We start from the raw sequence: 20,820 nt of genomic DNA on the forward strand, positions 1-20,820 counted from the left end.
TCAAGAAAACTGTCCATGTCATATAGATTTTCAAATTTTGTGGCATATACATTTTTGTAGTAAGTCCTAATAATTTTTTGGATTTCCTCAGTGTCTGTAGATATGTTTCCCTTTTCATTTCTGATTTTGTTGATTTGGATGGTGTCTCTCTGCCTTTTAGTTAGTTTAGCTAAGGGTTTTGCTATCTTGTTGATTTTCTCAAAGAACCAGCTCTTGGTTTCATTGATTCTTTGAGTTGTTTTATTTGTTTCTAATTTATTGATTTCAGTCCTGAGTTTGATTATTTCCAGCTGTCTACTCCTTTTTGGTGTGTCTGCTTCTTTTTTTTTCCAGGGTTTTTAGGTGAGCCATTAAGTTGCTTGAATGAGCTGTCTCGAATTTCTTCTTGAAGGCACTTAGTGCTATGAACTTTCTTCTTAGCACTGCTTTCATTGTGTCCCACAAGTTTGGGTATGTTGTGTGTTCATTTTCGTTGAGTTCTAGGAAGACTTTAATTTCTTTCTTTATTTCTTCCCTGACCCAGCTGTCATTTAGTATCAAGTTGTTCAGTTTACATGTGTGTGTAGGCTTTTTGCTATTTCTGTTGTTGTTGAGGTCCAGATTTATTCCATGGTGATCAGATAGGGATTATTTCAATCCTCTTGTATCTGTTGAGTCTTGCTTTGTGACCAACCATATGCTCTACTTTGGAGAAGTTTCCGTGAGGTCCTGAGAAGTAGTTAAATTCTTTTGTGTTTGGGTGTAAGGTTCTGTAAATTCTGTTAGGTCCATTTGATTTATGACCTCTATTAAAGACATTGTTGGTTTGTTTAATTTCTGTTTTGTTGACCTGTCCTTTGTTGAGAGTGGGGTTTTGAAGTCTCCCACCATTAATGTTTGGGAATCTGTGTGTGGTTTAAGTTTTATCAATATTTCTTTTACAAATTTGGGTGTCCTTTTATTTGGGGCAGGATTGTGATGTCTTTCTGGTGGAACTTTCCCTTGGTGAAGATGAAGTGTCCTTCCTCATCTCTTTTAATTAATTTTGGTTGAAAGTCTATTTTATCAGATTTTAGAATGGCTACTCCTGCTTGCTTCTTGGGTCCATTTGCTTGGAAAGCCGTCTTCCAGCCCTTTACCCTCAGGTAATGTCTATCTTTGTGACTTAGGTGTGTTTCCTGTATTCAACAGATTTCTGGGTCTTATTTAAGCATCCATTCTGATAGTCTGTGTATTTTTTTTTTTTGGAGAGTTGAGTCCATTGATGTTGAGAGAGATTAATGACCAGTGGCTGTTAGATTCTTTGATTTTGATGTTAGCTGTGGCAATAAGTTTGTGTGCTTGGTTGCTTTTGGTTTTACTGTAGTGAGGTTAATTTTTTCCTGTGTTTTTTTGAAAGTTAGTTTTCTTGGGTTGTATTTTTCCTTCTAGTGTCTTCTGCAATGCTGGATTTGTGTGTAGGTGTTGTTGAAATTTGTTTTTGTCATTGAATATCTTGTTTTCTCTTTCTATGAGGACTGAGAGTTTTGCTGGGTATAGTAGCCTGGGCTGACATCTGTGTTCTCTTAGGGCCTGCATGATATCTGTCCAGGTCCTTCTGGCTTTCACAGTCTCTGTTGAGAAGTCAGGTGTGATTCTGATGGGTTTGCCATTATATGTTACTTGGCCTTTTTCCCTTGCAGCTTTTAGTATTTTTTCTTTGTTCTGTATACTTACTGTTTTGATTATTATGAGGTGGGAATATTTTCTTTTCTGGTCTAATTTATTGGGTGTTCTGTAGGCCTCTGGTATTCTTATAGGCCTCTCCTTTAAGGTGGAGAAATTTTCTTCAATGATTTTGTTAAAAATATTTTCTGGGCTTTGGAGGAGGGAATCTTCTTTTTCCTATATTCCTATTATTCTTAGGTTTTGTCTTTTTATGTTGTCTTGAATTTCTTGGACAGTCTGTGTCAGGAATTTTTTAGATTTAACATTTTCTTTGACAGATACATTGATTTCTTCCATTGTATTTTCCACACCTGAGATTCTTTCTTTCATCTCTTGCAGTCTATTGGTTATGTTTACCTCTGTATTTCTTGTTTTCTTCCCTAAGTTCTTTCTCTCCACAATATCCTCCATTTGTGTTTTCTTTAATTTTTCCATTTCTACCTTCAGATCTTGAGCCATTTTGTTGATTTCCTTCACCTGTCTGACTGTATTTTCATGTTTTTCCTTCAATTCCTTCAGCTGTTTCTTTGAACAATCCTCTGTTTCTTTTATTTCCTTCAGTGATTTCAGTATTTCCTCTCTAAAGCCCACAAACTGGCTGCAACTTCCTGTATTTCTTTATGGATGGCGATAATCTGTTTGACTTTATCTTCCTATAGTTTTTTACACATTTTATTTGTTTCCTCTATTATCCTCTTCATAAGCATAGATGTTAGGTTCTTGAATTTCAATTATGCTGGAGTGTCCAGGGCTACTTGCCCCTGGATAACTGGGTTCTGGAGATGCCATATTGCTTTGTTTTTGGTGGTTGAGCTTTTACTCTGGCCTCTACCTATTGGGCTTTCTTGAGTGTTGGGTGTTAGTTTCTGGTGGTTCCTGGAATCCTGTGGTGGAGAGCATCCCCTTGGCAGGAAGATGGTTTTTCCTGAAGAAAGCCTCCTCAGCTTTTTGGGTATGATAACTGAATGGCCGATGTTTTTCAGGAATTGCCACAGCTCACCTCAGGCGTACAGACCTGAGTGGTAACAATGGTCCTTGTTAGTCAAGAAGTTAGTCACTTCTCCTCTCAGCTGGAGAAGTCCTGGAGACAGTTGCTCTGCTTCTTGGTTTCTTGCTGTAAATTTAGTGAGCTGCTGCTGTAACCTGGGTGCCCCATGGTTTGGTCAGTTTTGTTAGGGATAACTGGTTGCCCCTTGGAGTAGTATCTGGGGATTGATCTCGGGGATCCCAGGCTTTTGGAGCTCTGAGTTTGGAGCTCTGTGCCCCAGTACCCAAGTGGTAATCAGTGTCAGGTGTGTACCACTCTCATGGGAACAGCAGGCTAGTTGGTGCACAGCAGGTCCTGGGTTGGCAAGTCCGCTGATCTGCAGGACCTTTTCCAGGGATATACTGGGTGACCTAAGTCCATCCTGTCTGCTTCCTTCCCTGTGGAGTTTTCTCCGGACAGGTACTCCCAGTCTCTGGTGCCCTGGGGTGCACAGTTCTGTCTGTGACTGAGAGTTGGGCAAGTCTCTGTGCTCACAGCTGGAGCCCAGTTCAGTGCTGGCAGCATGCACCCACCCACCATTCTGAGGGACCTTTTCCAGGGAAAGACTGGGTGACCCGAGGTCACTTCCATTTCCTTCTTTCCCTGTGGGTTTGTCTCACAACTGGAACTCCCAGTCTCTGGTGTTTTTGTGCCTATCGTTCTGCCTGGGAAGGTGATCAGGACACACAGGCATGTGGCTCTGGTCTGGCGACCTAGTACCTTTGCAACCCAGGATCTCTTCTCAGTTCTGGCTGGAGGACCTGAGAGTGGACCTGAATGATTCCCAGACCGTGGAGTTTCCTCTCACCTAGGAAACACGATCACTGTTGTTTTAAGGCCCAGATTTCAGTCTCTTGGTTGCTATATGGAAAATGTTGTCCTGCTCCTCAGATGGAATGTTCTTCTGGAGCCGCCATCTTGTCACCTGAAATTTTTTATATGCCTGAATTTACTTTCTTATCACCAACCTTAAGACACCTTCTCAGATATTTTATCACTTGTGGAGGAGGACTGAGTAGGAAGAGGCTCCTAAAAGAAGCATACAGTTCTCTGAGTCCTTGAGACAGAGTTACCCTTCAAGAAAGCCCATCTGCTCCATATTTGCCCCTCTACTTCCTGTAGGCAGGACAAATTGTAGGTCAAAGGTTGTGTGGCTGGCTTGGTGTCCTAATTCCTCCATTGCAATTTCTTCTTGGTGACAGGAGATGAATGGTTTAAGCTCCTTATCCCCCATTGCTGGATATCTTAGCTAGGGTCACCCTCATAGATTCCTGGGAGTTTCCATTGTCCTGAGTGTTTAACTCATCCCAGAGATAAAGGAGCAGAATTTGAGGGAAGGGCCAACCAGTGACTGGCCCACCTTGAGACCCATGCCATTAAAGAGTGCCCGCCCTGACACTATTGAAGGTATTATCTATATTTCCAGACAGGAGCCCCGCATAAATGTAATCAAAGAGGATTCATCCCGCAATTGATGGAAAAGGATGCAGAGACCTACAGCCAAACAATAAGTGGAGCTTGGGGAATTCTGTTGAGGGGGGGCAAAAAGGATTGATGGAGCCAGAGGAGTCAATGATCTACAGGAAAACCTACTGAATCCACTAACTTGGGCCTATAGGGGATAACAGAAACTGAACTGCCAAACAGAGAGCATGAATGTGATGGAGCTAGGCCCTTTGCACATATGTATCAGTTTTACAGCTGTGTCCTCATGTGGGATTCCTAAAGCAGGAACAGGGTCTGTCTCTGACTACACTGACTGCCTTTGGATCCCTTTCCCTTAATTGGGTTGCCTTGTCTAGCTCAATAGAATGCACCTAATATTCCTGCAACTTGATATGCCAAGGCTGGTTGATATCCATGGGATGCCTCCTCTTTTCTAAGGAGAAGGGAAGAAGGGAAAAATGGGAGTCAGGGAGAGGAAGGGACTGGGAAGGGGGAAGCTGCAGTCTGGATGTGAAGTAAGTAAATAACTTAATAAGAAAAAGAAAAAAGGAAGAAAGAGTGCTTCATCACTCTGGCTTTGAATCCTTCATAGTGTTTAGCCATTGAAAGTGTGGAGGAGGTGCAAAAACCAAAGGCTCTCCCAGCAGCAAGATCTGAGAGGTCCGTTTTCACATCTGCCACATGGAAAGAATTTATAAATGTTCCTTTAGTGTTTCTGTCCTTTCCTTGGTAACAAATGGACACTTTCTGAAGCTCTTTGGGAACAAGACTCTGCTCTTGTTTACCATTGTGCCTCGCAGACCTTTCCTTGTCTTGGCACACATAAGAGATGATAATACATCAACAGCATGCTGCAGTAATTGGGAGGGACTGTTACAGGAGAAAACGCAGGAGCCAAGCTATACAGAAAAGTGATGAAAGCAGACTCAAGGCTCTTAAGCCGTTTTCATCACTTGGTAAAGTCAGGATCTAATGTGTTTGTTACTTTATTGGTACTTTATTGGTTTGTCTATGTAGTGAATCTCATATCCAGCTGAACATTAAAATCACATGAAGAATTTCTAAATGGTTGCTTTGCCCCCCGGTCAGACAATTCAAACTCTCCATTATAGTCTTCTGATATTGGTATTAAGTTTTGTATTAGTCAGAGTTCTGTAGAGTAACAGAACTTAGAGAATGAATCTCTATTAATAGTAGATTTATTAGACTGGCTTATAGGCTGTGGTCCAACCAATCCAACAATGGCTGCCAATGAATGGAAGGTCCAAGAATCCAGAAGTTGTGCACTCTATGACCCTGGATGTCTCAGCTGGTATTCAGTGTACACTAGAATCCTAAAGAAGTAGACTTTAGCACCAGTGAAGGTATGGTCTTGATAGTGAGGGTGAGGGCAAGCAGGGAGGGGGAGAGGGAGAGATTTCTCCTGTCTCTTTTATATAGGCTGCCAGCAGAGGTGTAGTCCAGATTAAAGATGGGCCTTCACACAACTGAAGATGTGGATTAAAGGTTTATTTTTCTGCCTTGAAGATCTGGATTAGAAGCAGATCTTCCATTTCAAGTGATTTAATTAAGAAATATCCCTCACAGGGGTGCCCAGTCATTTGGCTTTTAGTTAATACAGATACAGTCAAGTGAACAACCAAAAATAGCCATTGTAATTTTTATGTACAAAGTGTACACCTAGTGTTCTGGTGTCCACTATAAGGGTAGGATATGGTAAAAAGAATACACAGTAGATATGTCTTTAAGGCTCACAACTTTCATCTTACTTAAAGGTATCCCTACTAAAGATGTCATATGATGGACAGAAGAGTTATAGCCTTCACTCTCCGTTCCTCCTATTTTGTCCGATTTTTCTAGGAACAGACAGGATTGGTTCCACTGCACCTGACTGACACCTATCATTTTAGGAATGAGTTATGTGAAATGATAGACCCAGAGTAGGGAGCACAACAGTAAGAATGTATTATAGCCCTGAGTTTATACTACACTGTAGAAGTTGTTAAACAGTACAGACTGCCTTTAAACTACCTAATTTAAGGGTTACCTGTTTTGTCAAGTAATTTCTAAACTCCTCCTACTTGCTTTGTTGTAGATTTATTAAATACTTTTTACTGTTATATTTACTTTTTATTTTTTTATTATTTTATTTTGGTCTTTGCTAATTTCAGACACATATAATACATTCTGGTTGCTCTTACCCCACCTTCTCCTTAAAGAGAAAGCTTCTTTATAAAATGTATTTTGAGTATATTCCATGACTATCTTTCCATTTCTGGGTTACCTCATTCAGGATGATTTTTTTTCTAGTTCCATCCATTTGCCTGCAAATTTCCTTGTTTTTAATAGCTGAGTAGTATTCCTTTTGTATAAATGTGCCAAATTTTTTATTTATAAGCATATATTAGCCATATGATATAGTATAGCCATACTAAAAAAGTCTACAGACCTAACGAAGCTAAACACTAAGAAGGACCCTAGGGAGGATGCATAAATCTGGCCCATTTATTGATAATAACTTAAAGTAATTAACTAAAATTTATTCATCCATTGTACTCTTAAAGATATTAGGTATGCCTTCAAGATCATATATTCCTCTTTCAATAAATAGTAGCATTCTATCACACATAGGTCTACTTTGTTTTTTGCACATAAGTTTTGTATATCATACCACAGGCTATAAATATCATTCATTCTTTTTTATTATTTGTACAAGAAGTCCACTGTGGTTTGGCACAGTAACTTTTGAAGCAACCACGAGGTATTTCTAGTCTTCTTCTGGAAGAATGACTCTGAAACATAAGAGCTTTGAACATGTGTTTCTCTTGTATCTCTGGCAATGTAGCATCATAAGGCTGAGTTGTGAAACTGCCTGTTGAAAGGGTATATACATAAAAGATTTTGTGACGCATTGACAAGTTCCCCTACACTATAGTTATCTCACTCCCAAAAGAAGAATGAAAGAGTACATCTCGACACAGCCTTTCCAGCCATCCGGGTTGCTACTGTGATTTCCCAATGTATCTCTGTAAAACTTTAACATTTACATCTCTTACTAAAGACATCTTGTCTTTCTTTTTACAGAAGAAAGAACAATATACCTTTCTTATATGACCTGTCAGTTTCACTAGCCCAGTGTTCTACCTAATTTCTCTTCCTTGTTTTTCTGGAAGTTTGGTGTATTTTTAAACGTTTCTGTGTTGCACAAATGGAGCAAGCATAGGTTGAAACGATATGGAAAAATAAGGTCCCAAATATACTCTGGCTAATGGTGACAAATGATGCCCAGAACACCCTTACGAATGTGGTTGTAGGTCTCCATCCGTTTTTTCAACCATCAATAAAATCAGACATACTTACTAAGTTCTTAGCATATAGAGTTTTCTGAAGCTCAGGTCAGGGCACAGTCATTGATACTTCATTACTCAAGCAATCCAAGATGCAAAATTTTTATTCACATTATGATTTTCAGTATTACTAAAATTTATTCTTTTTATCTGAATACAGAGAGCTGCTGGTTGAAAATTCCACCTTTAAGTCACTGCTTTGAAACATTTTCAAAATCATGATACAGATAGAATATTATAACATGTATATAACACACCAGGAAGGTGCAAGTGGTGTGGGTACATTTATGTAGTATTGCTGATGTTACCTTTATATTAACACAAAAATGTTAGAGATAAATGTGCTTTGTGTTCAACTCCAAAATCAAAAATTTCAAACTGATGAATGAGAAACTTAAGTTCCTTTTTGTGAATATTACATTTTAAGGTTAGTTTGAAATGACAACATAGAATTTCAAAACTTCAGTGGAGGTGACTTTTTGCATTAAGTGACGTGACACAAATATTCAGACCTCTATGACCATGGAGGAATTTCTAGTTGAAGTTAGGCAAACAGAGACTCTCACCTTTTCCGTTGGTAAACGTAACATGAAATTTTTGGAAATACTATTACAGTGACATTATTGGTACAACTGCAACAAATTGAGCAACCTAGGCTTCCTTGTGCGGTTAACCTTGGCCTGTGAGCATGAGGTCTATCAGAAGGTCAGCTTCTCAGAGCACTGGCTTCTCTGAGACCAGTTACTGAAGATATTGTCTAGAGGCTAGATTGCCAGGTCATCCCTGCCAGCCACATCACCGAGGATCTCTGGGTGCTAGAAAGAAGTGCTGGAAATGGCTCATTACACTGTTCCTATCAGAGATAGAAAATGACACTTTCAGGTCCTGTGCCACTCTTTGCAACTTTAGATCCTTGGCCAGAACAAATCATCATGGTCTTAAGCAATGCTGGTAGCTAAAGGGCACATAGGTAACCCCCACCATTTAATAAGAGCTGTGACTATGTCCTGTGAATAAAATACACCAAGGACAGATACAGTGTTTGCATCTACCATTACAACTGCTGAGAAGGCTGAAATGGGTGTATTGTTTAATCCTAAGAGTGTGAGATCAGCTTGGGCAACACAGTGAGATGCCATTTCAACAGAACAACAACCAACTAGGAAAATAAAATAAGTTATATACACTGATACACCTGAAAGGAAATCCAGTTCTACATATTTCCTTACCACTCTAAGGGTGGCAGGAAAGAAACAAGAACATTAAACAAGCTTTTTTTTTTTTTAGGTGAAAGGTTTATGTAACCCTATTGCAGATTGTATCTTACTCATTTGAATAGAAAAGAGAAATATTAAGTTAAAAAATACACATGCAAGAGCTGTATTTTCAAGATCTATACATAAATGATTTCACTTTCACCACAGGCACATGCAGATTGCAAAATGCACTGTAGGTGTGCACAGCATTAAGTTCACCATATGACACTGTGATGCCACTAAATGAATTAAGCATATGCAGAGGGTGGTCTTCTATAGTAACATACCTTCTAAGCATCTTTTCCTTTGTTTTTACCTAAGACTTTATGGAACATACTTCACATGCCCAGAAGCACTGTTGCCCATCCATCCCTTTACATGACTTTAAACTCAGCATATACAGGACTGGACCAACTTTGATATGGATATATTGACCTTATGAGTAGACTCCTCACGCTTCCTTGGAGGAGGGCATTGCTTTGACAAGGACTCTATGCTCTTCTGTTGCTTAGCTGACAACTCTTTCATCACCCTGTTGTCTTATGCTGTGTTACTCACCAGGTTGTGAACCCATTGCATTCAGTTGCACAGAAATAAAGAGGAAGTACAAGGAGCATGGGATTACCACATGTGAGTTTGTCTGTTTCACAAGAGAAGTGTAAGGTTATCCAGGATGCATGTCTGTAAAGGAAACTATGTAGAGTCACCCCTTAAATATGTATAGAAACTAGATGGCTCACAGACATCCAAACCATCAGATATTTATAAGCAGCATGAAATTTAACTTCTTGAGTCTTTAACTAGGTCTAAAAAGTAATATAAACACACACACACCTTCTCAGGGCATGGTATATGTGGTTTATGAGAGAGCTAGTCACTAAGCAAACAGGAAAGAAAAAGTAATGAAGACAGTGAGGAGTAACAAAAGAGAGGGAAAAGACTAAATCATGTAAAAAGTGGAATAAACAGAAGCATGTGCTTATGGATATAGACCTTCATTACAGAAACAGAAGAGCAAGCTTCTAAATGATGATTTAATTTCATAAAAATTGATGAAATGCCTATTGTACTAGAAGCTGGGGTGCAGAACTAAGGAAAATTAGGGAAAATCTCTCCCATGCATGGTCCATATTCTAGAACAGTGGTTTTCAACCTGTGAGTTGCTACACTTTTGGCAAAACTCTATCTACAAAAATATTTATGTTTCTCTCCTTTTAGTTTGATTGGCTATAGGCTTGCTGTATATTGCCTTTACTAGGAAAGATGCTCAATCCTCATTCAGAAGGGCAAACGGGATAGACATTGGAAGCGGGAGATGACAGGGAACAGGACAGGAACTTACTGCAGAGGGTTTCTGAAAGACTCTACTCATCAGAGTATTGATGTGGATGCTGAGACTCATAGCCAAACTTTGGGCAGAATGCAGGGAATCTTATGGAAGAAGGAGGAGATAGAAAGATCTGGAGGGGACAGGAGCTCCACAAGGAAAGCAACAGAAGCAAAAAAATCTGGGCCCAGGGGGGCCTGCAGAGACCAATAGTCTACCCAAGGACCATGCAGGCAGAGGACCTAGATCCCCTGCTCAGATTTAGCCCATAGGTAGCTCAATCTCCAAGTGGTTCCCTAGTAATGGAAACAGGGGCTGTCTCTGACATGAATTCAGTGGTCAGCTCTTTGATGCAGCCTTGCCAGCCTTGCCACAGAAGACAATGCAGCCAGTCCTGATAAGACTTGATAGACTAGAATCAAATAGAAGGTGAGGAGTGCCTCCCTATCAGTGGACTAGGGGAGGGGCATAGAAGAAAAAGAGAGAGGGAGGGTGGGACTGGGAGGAGATGAGGGAGTGAGCTACAGCCAGGATACAAAAGGAATAAATAAACTGTAATACATAATAAATAAAAAAGAAAAATACTTACATTAGAATTCATAACAATAGCAAAACTACAGTTACAAAGTAACAACAAAATAATTTTATGTTTGGGGGAGTCACCACATCATGAGGAACTGTATTAAAGGTTGGCAGAATTAGGAAGTTTGTGAACCATTGTTCTAAAAGATTTAATGCATTTGTCAAACTCAGAGAAGCCTTTCTCATGACATAGGGGGAAAAAAAACCTTTATATAGTCTCTTGTGTAGAATGAAACACATTCTGTGTTTTTTTTTTTTTTTTAAATTTTTTTTCTAATGAATGATATTTGTATTTAGTGACTGAGCAGAATATATTTTGTTGCATTGTACACTGTAGAATAATTAAAACAAGCTAATTAGAATAATTATCATCTCTCCTTTTTATGCTGAGAATGTATAAAGTCCACTTTCAGCAGATTTCAACTACATAGTATATTATTGATTGTAACCCCATGTAATAATGTTAAAGACACATTCACTGTGTAAATGAGACTTCAGCCTATGTCTCTGCCCTCCCTGCCATACCTCCCAGCTCTGGTAACCACCATTCTGCCCTCACTCTTTTCTTTCTTTCTTTCTTTCTTTCTTTCTTTCTTTCTTTCTTTCTTTCTTTCTTTCTTTCTTTCTTTCTCTTTTTCTCTCTTTCTCTCTTTCTCTCTCTCTCTCTTCTTATTTTGATTGCATGTGTAAGGGTGATCATGCAGTATTTAGCTTTTCATGCCTGATTTATTTCGCTCAGCCTATCACTCAGGCCAGCCCACTGTCAGAGTGATAGTTTCTTAAGGCTGAATGTGCACTACTGTGTATATGTAACACACATTTATTCACCTACAAAAAATGCTTAGGATGATTTCATGTTTTGTGAATCATGCTGTATGTAGAGGGGTGCATACATCTGTTCAATTTAGTCATGGCTTTTTGTGGTGCTGAGAACTGAATTCAGGGCTCCATGCACTCTAAGTGCAAGCTTTACCAATGAGATACACACCCAGCCTTCCACATAAAGACTTCAGTTCATTTAACTATCCACCCAGAAGTGGTATTACAACACCATAGAGCAGTAATTTTTAGCACTCCATCATACTCGGACCAGGTCACATTTCTGACCTGTATAAGCATCCTCTCTTCTCCATATTCTCTGATCATTTGTCGGCTTCTTGTTTTATGATGACAACTGCCCTAACAAGAGTGAGCTTTGTATATTGTACTTTTAATTTGCATTTCTATGGCGACTACTGAGAGGTATATTGAAGCTTATTTCTAATGTTGAGAAATGTATAAAAAATAGCATATGACTATCTCAATTTAAAAATACACAGTAATTTTTTTTCAGTCCTGAGGTTTGAACTCTGAGCCTTGAACCTTCTGCACTCTGCTGCTGAGCTACCACTCAGCTCATGGTGATGACTAAAAGCATAAAACAGAACAGACAATGATGAAAAGCTATAAAGCAAACCTCACTTCTCCATTACTATTTTTCTCTCTCATTTTCAAAAGGCATTATGTGAGTTCTTTGCTTTCAGGGAGACCATCTTAAGATAGCCCTCAATCCTAATATGTGAAGGTCCTCCTTAAATTATAAGACCACACACAAATGGGCAAGATGAATTTTATCCCCCAGTCATTATCCCTGAGCAACCTCCCTTTGGCTCTCCTAAGCCTGAATCATGAGAAGGTAGCCTAGACTGAAGGCCATCCCCTTGTTCATTAGTAAACAGAATAATGAACTAGAGTTCTTGTTAGAGTACCAGATTGTTGCAGAAGCTCTGAAATACAAGACAGAAGTTTGCCATGAAGGTCTTTATTGCAACAGGTTCCAGAGGGACCAGTGTCTGTCAATTCTGGATATATGCAGAACTAGAAAGCACATAGGAAGTCCCTCCTTGTCTACCCTTCATCACAGAAAAACCACATGGGCTTGCTGAGTTGTTAGATTAACCTGGAAGAACAAATGAAAAGACAAACAATGGGTTAGAGAAAGACCTGGGAACCCAATGCCCAAACAAATGAACTCAGTCATAGCCTGATCCTGTCCTGGTAGATACTGGCATCGTGGATAAGAGACTTCATAGTTTTTATTATGGCTGCTGCTGTTGGTCCTATAGCATCAAACCCTAAGTACATCCCTTTCTACAAACCTCCATGCTGCCAGGACCAATCCACTTATTCAGAAGTGCTGTCTCCATACTTTATTGTAAAATGAAATGAGGATCATAGCAGTGAATAACACATCACTCTGTCCACGGGCACAACAAAGGGTGAGACACTACAAAGCTGTGTGTGCTGTCTTTCCATTCTCAACCTAGCATGGCCCTTTCCTTCAGTCCTGCTTTCAAATTCCAGTGAGGCTGTAGGCTGCGTAGTGTTTAGAAACTGTTAAGGGGAGGAAATAATGGAATAAGAGCTACATGTTAGTCTTATTCTTCTCATTAATCTCAATAATAACTGTGTGCATTATTATTTTTTATAATTAATAGTTTATAAATGAGCAAATGAGAGCTCAGAACAATAAATTGCATTTTGTTTGCTAATAAGTGCAAAAACCACATCTAAAATGCACCCGCTGCCAGAGGGTATGTATTTTGCAGTATGTACCTTTTTCAGAGGCTTTTGTTACTTCTGTGTGTAAAAGTATGTAGATTACATTATAAATTTTTGGTATTGTACAAGGTCTGTGTTCAAAAGCTGGCTTCTGAGGCTGGGGAGATGGATCAGTGAACAATGCACTTGCCATGAAAATGAGAGGTCCTGAGTAAAAACCCCAGGACCCACACTCAGAAACAAGCATAGAAACACACATCTGTACAAAAACAAGCATGGGACTCACATCTGTACAAAAACAAGCATGGAACTCACATCTGTACAAAAATCAGGTATGAATACACATCTGTACAAGGACAGGCACAGGAACACAGGTCTGTAATGCCCTTGCTTCTATGGTAAAATAGTAAGATCAGAGGGAAGCCCCAGAAGTTTGCAGGCATTCCAGCCTGGCTTAGCAAACCAGAAGTTTCTCTGTCTCAAAACTAGGTGGGAGGTAAGGTTGATGTGGGCCTTCCAGATGAACGTTGTGTCACACATACGCATGTGAGTGTGACCCCCCCACATCTTATGTAAATACATGCATAGACACAAAATAAAAAAAATATTTTAAATAACATTACATTTATTTATGGGAAGATACTACAATGTGTCATTGTGTATGTGACTAAGGGTATGAAGACTAAAGGACAACTTTTGTGAATCATCCCATTTCACCCATGGAGTCCTGGGGAATCTGACTCAGGTCTTCAGGCTTGGCTTCAAGCACCTTTACCCAATGAATCATTTTGCTGGCCTCTAATTTTTTCTTTAAACCTGACTTTTTCACTCTCCAGCAAATGATTATAGAATAAATATTGTCAGCTGTACCATGGTAATAACAAGAACATTCATGTGATAGTGATTATGAATGAATAAAACACTGTGCCCACAATCAGGGCACAAGGACCACCATAGCAGGGTTAAATCTAGCTGAACAGTGCATGCCTGGGGCAAGTCTGTGCTATTTAACTTTCATTATCAAGGGTACTCATTCTGATTTTTAGTAGGTGGGCCTGTCTTATTCCTCTGTTTGAAAGGTCACAGTTTCCCTATGGATGGTTTTTCTCTTCTCTGAAAAGGGCAGAACTGCATAGGCTCAGTACTGTTCTAATCTTAGCCATACCAAACAATAACACAAAAATGTACATTTGTCAGTGGTGATGACAGCTCTTGAATCTCTCTATTCCATGGTGACTTTGTTTGATCCTTTTCTTCTACAGCCAGGGCATTCAAAACAAAAGCTCTTAGCTACGATGTTTCTGGGCTGGAGAGATGGCTTGTGGGGGTCAACAGCACTCACTGTTTTTGGGTTCAGTTTCCAGTATCCATATCAGATGCTCACAAATATCTCTAACTCCAGCTCTAGAAGCTTTCTTCTTGCTTCTGCAGACACGTAATACATAGACAAATACCCAGCACACACATACACACACACACAATTTAAAAATAAGTAAATTTTTAAAAAGTTAAAGTGTATTTCTGAAAACCAACTATCACGAACCATGACTTTATTCTGAAGGCTAAGATAGGAAAGAACTCAATTTTGAATCAGGATAAAACTTTAGGCAAATTTTAAAGAAAGCTGCACCCTTCTTTTCTAAGCACTTTAGTAAGCTTGAATGGACTTGTAAGTTCTGCCATCCTACAAGGACTTTCAGTGATATTTCAAAGTTCAGCTCCAGAGATGCCTTTCTTGGTGAGAAACCCAGGCTCAGGCTTTGGAATTTTCATTAGATCTTCATAGTTTTGGGGAAATGAGAAGAAATAGGAAACCACCCTGATGTAGAGAAGAGACCAGCTCTGCAGCTCTTCTGCTCTCAAAAGCTGGGGAGGGAGAGTCACCTTCAGGAAGCTTCTGAGTCTGGTGTCCTCTACTCCAACAGTATGTCCTGACTCACCTCCTGAGGTGGGAGGGTTCTCTATGCAGCTGATGAAATAGGCTCCATCTGGTTTCCTTACATTCCCAGCTTGCTACGAGGTTAGTTGGAGAAAAGAAAGTTGAAGCCAAAGATAGCACTATCAGTGGGTTCCAAAAAAAAAAAAAACAATAATTGGGTTGGTGAGTTGCTTAGTGGGTAAAGGTAAAGACACCTGTCTCAAAGATCCGATGACTACAGTTTGATCCTTGGAACTTTCACAAAGATGGAAAAAGAACAACTCCATTAACTTGTACTCTGGCTTCCACAAACATGCTGTGGGGCATGCATGTCTCCCCATACACCTCACGGACACACACACACACACACACACACACACACACAAACACACACACATTTTTTAATAACAATTTAAATAAAATAATTTATTATTTATCTATTTGTTCATTTGCATGTAATTTTAATAAGCTCTCTAGCTAGATTGCTCATTGAGTAGTCCATGCTGACCTTGAACTCACAAGTACTGTGATGGTAGGATTTAGCTACCACAGTTAGCTTATGCTGTAGGGACAGGTGTGAGCATAACATTATTTGGGGTTTTTTTTTAAATAATATTTTATTTATACTTTAGTATAGTATTGTTTTCCACAAAGTCCAGGCTCAAAAATCCTACAATTGAGTAGCAGAAAGAAAACTGTAAGTGTTTTTTTAATTTTTATTTTTTTTAATTTTTCATCAATTACACTTTATTCATTCTGCATCCCCCCATAAGCCCCTCCCTCCTCCCCTCCCAATCCCACCCTCCCTCCTCCCTCTGCATGCATGCCACTCCCCAAGTCCACTGATAGGGGAGGTTCTCCTTTCCTTTCTGATCTTAGTCTATCAGTTCACATCAAAAGTGGCTGCATTGTCCTCTACTATGGCCTGGAAAGGCTGCTCCCCCCCAGGAGGAGGTGATCAAAGAGCAATCCAATCAGATTATGTCAGAGGCAGTCCCTCTTCACATTACTATGTAACCCAATTGGACTCTGAACTGCCCTGGGCTACATCTGTGCAGGGGTTCTGGGTTATCTCCATGAATAGTCCTTGGTTGGAGTATGAGTCTCTGGGAAGTTCCCTGTGTTCAAATTTTCTTGTTCTGTTGCTCTCCTTGTGGAGACCCTGTCCTCTCCAGCTCTAACTATTTCCCAGTTCTTACATAAAATTCCATTCACTCTGCCCAACAGTTGCCCATCAGGCTTAGCATCTGCTTTGATAGTCTGTAGGGCAGAGGCTTTCAGAGGCCCTCTGTGGTAGGTTCCTAGGTTGTTTCCTGTTTTCTTCTTCTTCTGATGTCCATCCTCTTTGCCTTTCCAGATGGGTATTGGACATTTTAGTTAGGGTCCTCTCTCTTGCTTAGTTTCTTTAGATGTACAGGTTTTAGTGGGTTTTTCCTATGTTATATGTCTATATGAGTGAGTATATACCATGTGTGTCTTTTTGCTTCTGGGACAACTCACTCAGGATGATCCTTTCCAGATCCCATCATTTACCTGCAAATTTCATGATTTCCTTATTTTTCATTGCTGAGTAATATTCCATTGTGTAGATGTACCACAATTTCTGCATCCATTCTTCAGTTGAGGGGCATCTGGGTTGCTTCCAGCTTCTGGCTATTACAAATAAAGCTGCTACAAACATGGTTGAGCAAATGTCCTTTTTGTGTACTTCAGCCTCTTTTGGATATATGCCCAGGAGTGGTATGGCTGGATCTTGGGGAAGCGCTATTCCTAGTTGTCTGAGAAAGCGCCAGATTGATTTCCAGAGTGGTTGTACAAGTTTACATTCCCACCAGCAGTGGAGAAGGGTTCCCCTTTCTCCACAACCTCTCCAGCATGTGTTGTCACTTGAGTTTTTGATCTTGGCCATTCTCATGGGTGTAAGGTGAAATCTCAGGGTTGTTTTGATTTGCATTTCCCTAATGGCTAGTGAGGTTGAGCATTTCTTTAAGTGCTTCTCTGCCATTCAGTATTCCTCTACAGAGAATTCTCTGTTTAGCTCTGTTCCCCATTTTTTAAGTGGATTACTTGGTTTGCTGCTTTTCAGCTTCTTTAGTTCTTTATATATACTGGATATGAGTCCTCTGACAGATTAAGGGTTGGTGAAGATTCTTTCTCAATCTGTAGGCAGTCGCTTTGTTTTGATGACGGTGTCCTTTGCTTTGCAGAAGCTTTTCAGTTTCATGAGGTCCCATTTATTGATTGTTGCTCTTAGAGCCTGTGCTGTTGGTGTTCTGTTCAGGAAGTTTTCTCCTGTACCAATGAGTTCTAGGGTATTTCCCACTTTTTTTTCAAGCCGATTTAATGTGTCTGGTTTTATGTTGAGGTCTTCCATCCACTTGGACTTCAGTTTTGTGCAGGGTGATAAGAATGGATCTATTTTCATTTTTCTACATGTAGACATCCAGTTGGACCAGCACCATTTGTTGAAGATGCTATCTTTTTTCCATTGTATGGTTTTGGCGTCTTTGTCAAAGATCAGATATCCGTAAGTGTGTGGGTTTATTTCTGGGTCCTCTGTTCGGTTCCATTGATCCACCATTTTGTTTCTATGCCAGTAACATGCAGTTTTTAAAACTGTTGCTCTGTAGTACAACTTAAGATCAGGAATGGAGATACCTCCAGAAGATCTTTTATTGTAGAGGATTGTTTTAGCAATTCTGGGTTTCTTGTTATTCCATATGAAGTTGAGAATTTTTCTTTCCAGGTCTGTAAAGAATTGTGTTGGTAATTTGATAGGCATTGCATTGGATCTGTAGATTGCTTTTGGTAAGATGGCCATTTTTACTATGTTAATCTTGCCAAGCCATGAGCATGGGAGATCTTTCCATCTTCTCATATCTTCTTCTAATTCTTTCTTCAGAGATTTGAAATTTTTTTCATACAAGTCTTTGACTTCCTTGGTTAGGGTTACTCCGAGGTACCTTATGTCATTTGTGGCTATTGTGAAGGGTGTTGTTTCCCTAATTTCTTTCTCAGCCCATTTGTCTTTTGTATACAGGAGGGCTACTGATTTTTTTTTTTTTGAGTTAATTTTGTATCCGGCCACTTTGCTGAAGGTGTTTATCAGCTGTAGGAGTTCCCTGGTAGAGTTTTTGGGGTCACGTATTCTATCATATCATCTGCAAATAGTGATAATTTGACTTCTTCCTTTCCAATTTGTATCCCCTTGATCTCCTTCAACTGTCTTATTGCTCTAGCAAGGACTTCCAGCACTATGTTGAAGAGATATGGAGAGAGTGGGCAGCCTTGTCTTGTCCCTGATTTCAGTGGGATTGCTTTAAGTTTCTCTCCGTTCAGTTTGATGTTGGCTATAGGCTTGCTGTATATCGCCTTTACTATGTTTAGATATGTGCCTTGTATCCCTGATCTCTCCAATACTTTAAACAGGAATGGATGTTGGATTTTGTCAAATGCTTTTTCAGCACTAGGGAGATTATCATGTGGTTTTTTTCTTTCAATTTGTTAATATGGTGGATCACATTGATGGATTTCCATATATTGAACCACCCCTGCATACCTGGTATGAAGCCTAATTGGTCATAGTGGATGATATCTTTAATGTGTTCTTGGATTCGGTTTGCAAGTATTTTATTAAGTATTTTGCATCAATGTTCATAAGGGAGATTGGCCTGAAATTCTCTTTCTTTGTTGAGTCTTTGTGAGGTTTAGGTACCAAGGTGACTGTGGCTTCATAGAATGAGTTTGGTAATGTTCCTTCTGTTTCTATTTTGTGGAATACTTTGAAGAGAATTGGTGTTAGCTCTTCTTTGAAGGTCTGGTAGAATTCTGCGCTGAAGCCATCTGGTCCTGGGCTTTTTTTGGATGGGAGACTTTTGATGACCGCTTCTATTTCTTTGGGGGATATAGGACTATTTAGTTGATTTACCTGGTCCTGATTCAGCTTTGGTAAGTCAAATCGATCAAGAAAATTGTCCATTTCATTTAGATTTTCAAATTTTGTGGCCTATAGACTTTTGAAGTAAGTCCTAATGATTGTTTGGATTTCCTCAGTGTCTGTAGATATGTTTCCCTTTTCATTTCTGAATTTGTTGATTTGGGTGGTGTCTCTCTGCCTTTTAGTTAGCTTGGCTAAGGGTTTTGCTATCTTGTTGATTTTCTCAAAGAACCAGCTCTTGGTTTCATTGATTCTTTTATTTGTTTTATTTGTTTCCAATTGATTGATTTCAGCCCTGAGTTTGATTATTTCCAGCCGTCTACTCCTTCTTGGTGTGTCTGCTTCTTTTTCTAGGGTTTTTAAGTGAGCCATTAACTTGCTTGAATGAGCTGTCTCAAATTTCTTCTTGAAGGCACTTAGTGCTATGAACTTTCCTCTTAGCACTGCTTTCATTGTGTCCCACAAGTTTGGGTATGTTGTGTCTTCATTTTGGATTTCTAGAAAGACTTTAATTTCTTTCTTTATTTCTTCCCTGACCCAGCTGTCATTTAGTAACAAGTTGTTCAGTTTCCATGTGTGTGTAGGCTTTTTGCTATTTTTGTTATTGTTGAGGTCCAGCTTTATTCCATGGTGATCGGACAAGATACAAGGGATTATTTCAATCTTCTTGTATCTGTTGAGGCTTGCTTTGTGACCCACTATATGGTCTATTTTGGAGAAGGTTCCATGAGGGGCTGAGAAGGTAAATTCTTTTGTGTTTGGGTGTAAAGTTCTGTAAATGTCTGTTAGGTCCATTTGATTCATGACCTCTGTCAGAGACATTGTTTCTTTGTTTAATTTCTGTTTTGTTGACCTGTTCTTTGTTGAGAGTGGGGTGTTGAAGTCTCCCAGTATTAATGTGTGGGGATCTATATGTGCTTTAAATTTTATCAATGTTTCTTTAACAAATGTGGGTGCTCTTGTATTTGGGGCATAGATGTTCAGGATTGTGATGTCTTCCTGGTGGAATTTTTTCTTGATGAGTATGAAGTGTCCTTCCCCATCTCTTTTGATTAATTTTGGTTGAAAGTCTATTTTATCAGATATTAGAATGGCTACTCCTGCTTGCTTCTTGGGTCCGTTTGCTTGGAAAGTCGTCTTCCAACCCTTTACCCTCAGGTAATGTCTATCTTTGTGTCTTAGGTGTGTTTCTTGTATGCAACAGATTGCTGGGTTTAGTTTATGTATCCATTCTGTTAATCTGTGTCTTTTTCCTGGAGAGTTGAGTCCATTGATGTTGAGAGAGATTAATGACCAGTGGCTGTTAGATCCCTTGATTTTGATGTTGGCTGTGGTTATCAGGTTGTGTGCTTGTTTTACTGTAGTGGGGTTATTTATTTCCTGTGTTTTCTTGAATGTAGCTAGCTTTCTTGAGTTGTATTTTCCCTTCCAGTGTCTTCTGTAATGCTGGATTTGTTTGTAGGTATTGTTGAAATTTGTTTTTGTCATTGAATATCTTGTTTTCTCCGTCTATGAGGACTGAGAGTTTTGCGGGGTATAGTAGCCTGGGCTGACATCTTTGTTCTCTTAGGGTCTGCATGATATCTGTCCAGGCCCTTCTGGCTTTCATAGTCTCTGCTGAAAAGTCAGGTGTGATTCTAATGGGTTTGCCATTATATGTTACTTGGCCTTTTTCCCTTGCAGCTTTTAGTATTTTTTCTTTGTTCTGTATACTTACTGTTTTGATTATTATGTGGCGGGAGAATTTTCTTTT

The sequence above is a fragment of the Meriones unguiculatus genome, chromosome 3 (assembly GCF_030254825.1).
Source record: "Meriones unguiculatus strain TT.TT164.6M chromosome 3, Bangor_MerUng_6.1, whole genome shotgun sequence".
Classification (NCBI taxonomy): Eukaryota; Metazoa; Chordata; class Mammalia; order Rodentia; family Muridae; genus Meriones; species Meriones unguiculatus.